The sequence below is a fragment of the Vespula pensylvanica genome, chromosome 5 (assembly GCF_014466175.1).
Source record: "Vespula pensylvanica isolate Volc-1 chromosome 5, ASM1446617v1, whole genome shotgun sequence".
NCBI classification, from domain to species: Eukaryota; Metazoa; Arthropoda; class Insecta; order Hymenoptera; family Vespidae; genus Vespula; species Vespula pensylvanica.
In genome coordinates this window covers 3,277,693-3,280,153 of record NC_057689.1, presented here as the reverse complement: position 1 = coordinate 3,280,153, position 2,461 = coordinate 3,277,693, and the positions used below count along the sequence as shown (strand labels likewise).

The 2,461-nt window shown below is 40.5% G+C and overlaps 1 protein-coding gene across 2 annotated transcripts in view; it reads left to right on the top strand.

Moving 5' to 3' along the window:
• Nucleotides 1-408: 408 nt before the first annotated feature.
• LOC122629345 (1-phosphatidylinositol 4,5-bisphosphate phosphodiesterase epsilon-1-like) overlaps nt 409-2,461 on the top strand; it is a 78,435-nt gene continuing 76,382 nt past the window's right edge. For both annotated transcript variants that reach the window (XM_043812708.1, XM_043812707.1), the window contains exon 1: nt 409-827. The gene's annotated coding sequence lies outside the window, so the exon portion shown is untranslated. The remainder of the gene's footprint in view (nt 828-2,461) is intronic.

The window sequence follows — 2,461 nt, the reverse complement described above, 5'->3', positions numbered from 1 at the left end:
CCTGGAAAAGCGCGCGCGAGCGTATGAGGGAGAGTGAGAGAGAGAGAGAAGAGGAGAAAGGGTGCCGTGTGTGAGTATATCGGAAGAAGAGAGCCGGTGATAAAGGGATAGTCAAAGGAGGAACCGAGCGAGAGAATCGAAAGAGGGATGCACGATCGGTGGTGGCGGCAGCGGCAGCGGCGGCGATGATGGTAGTGGTGGTGGTGGTGACGGTGGTGGTAGTGGTAGTGGTGGTAGTGGTAGTGGTGGTGGTGGTGGTGGTGGTGGTGGTAGTGGCGGCGGCGGTGGTGATGGTGGTGGTGGTGGTGGTCAGGTTAGGCTGGACGAGTCGTTGGAGAGGGGCGCCATTATATTTGCGCAGGGTCGTCCAATAGGGCGCAGTATCGTCGCGACCCCCGTCGCGTGAATGTTCGCTGCGTTCGTCGAGAAGTCATACCAAGTGATACGTCTCGTACTATCTCTCTCTCTCTCTCTTTCTTTCTTTCTTTCTCTCTTTCTCTCTTTCTTTCTTTCTTCCTTCCCTCATTTTCCTACATACCGATATCCAATTCCTTTCCTTTTTTAATTCATCAAACAACTAATCTCCGATCGCTTTATCCTTTCTATATTTTACTTCCCATTTCCTCTTTCCTTCCTCTTCTACTTCTATTTCTATTTCTTCTACTTCTTCTTCTATTTCTTCTTCTATCCTTCTTCTTCTTCTCATTCTTTTCCTTCTTTCGAATAATCCCGTTCGTCCGCGTCTCGTTTTTCCTTTAATAATAAACGCTACGAGACCGCAGAAGAGTGGCAAAAGGAATCGAGCATAAGTGTGCTGCGTTCGAAAAGTGAGTAGAAATTAAAAAAAAAAAAAAAAAAAAAAACAAAAACAAAAATTAGAGAAAGACGAAAAGTGTGTTTTTGGTGTTATATTGAAAGGGATCTTTATGTTATATTCTTTCTGTCTCCTTCTTTCTGTCTCCTGTTATCATTATCATCATCATCATTATCATCTTTCTCTTTTTCCTCTTCTTATTCGTCTACTTCTTCTATTTTTTCTTCTTCGATGTGTACACCGCCACCAACCATCACCATCGCTACTGCCACCATTACCACCACTCACCTTTCTTTAAATGCTCGTGCCCTTTATCTCGATTCTCGTCCAACTTCGGCACCAAGAGCGCGCGATTTTTTGCGCGATCTTCGCAAAACAGAAACCCCAAGAAGCAAACTAACTCCCTCGGCGTTTCTATCGACGATCGAAAATGGAGTTCTTGAGCAGAACTTGCAGAGAGAAATGCGGGACGATCGATTTAGATGGGAAATGCAAATTGTTTTCTATTTTCTTTTTTATTTCTTTCCTTTTAACCCATTTCGTCTATTGATCGTCGATAAACGTAAGAATTTCGATCATCAAAATTGGATTCCGCGTTTGGAATATGTTCGCGAAGCTTTTTTCTTTCTTTTTTTTTTTTTTTTTTTTTTTTTTCTGATAAATTCTACCACGCTTCCTTTCCCATATTTTCTACTTTTAACTTTGTAACCGGAGACTTAAGAGCTATCAATTTTTTTCCCTTACTCGAGTTCAAAATCGTATTATCGAATCTGCCCTTTCTGGTTTTAAAGTTTTTCGAAGTTCTTGAAAGATCGGAAAGTTGCGTTTTGTCGAGTTTCTGACTGACTAAAAGGAAAATGAAAAGAGAAAAGAGAGAAAAGAAAGGAAAGGAAAGAAAAGAAAAGAAAAGAAAAGGAAAGGAAAGGAAAGGAAACTGATGGTACGATCTGCGAGGTAAACGACGTAAGCTGCATAAGCAGTTAGGGGTTCGGCCGTAAATGCGAGCGAGCTCGAGTGCCGGATGGTTTTGAAAACCGTGAAGCTTTCGAGTTTCCTCGAGTGCACTTTATCACGATTTAACTCGAACCTGAAGGGAGAGGAGGTTTATCCTCTACGCGAGCACAAGATAGGGAACGAGCGAATAATATTGCTTCTCGTGTGGCATCAAGCCTCCTGTTGGATTAAGGAGAAAGATATGCCAAAGGAAATTTTTTTTCCGAAGCAGGTGCGTATCGACCATAAATCTTTTTCTCGGCCCGGGGACTAGCTTTCGTTTTATTTTCTTTCCTCTTTTTTTTCTTTTTCATTTTTCTATTTCCTCTTTTATCTTTCTCCTTCGTCCTGGTAATTCGATCAACAATATCTATTATCACTTCATCGTTTAGTAGTAATCGCGTCGATCGCATCGATCGATCGATCAAATAAATAATGAATCATTGTAAACGTCTTTCATATTTCACGAGTATTACCTTGAAAGGTTAATTTGTCTTCTTCGTTTTTCTGTCCCTTCGATAGATTTCTTTGTTTATTCTTACGTAATGCAACATCAAGAGCAAATATTTCTTCTTTCTTTTTTCTTTTTCTTTTCTTTTCTTTTCATTTTCTTTCTTTCTTTCTTTCTTTCTTTCTTTTTTTTTTTTTTTTTTT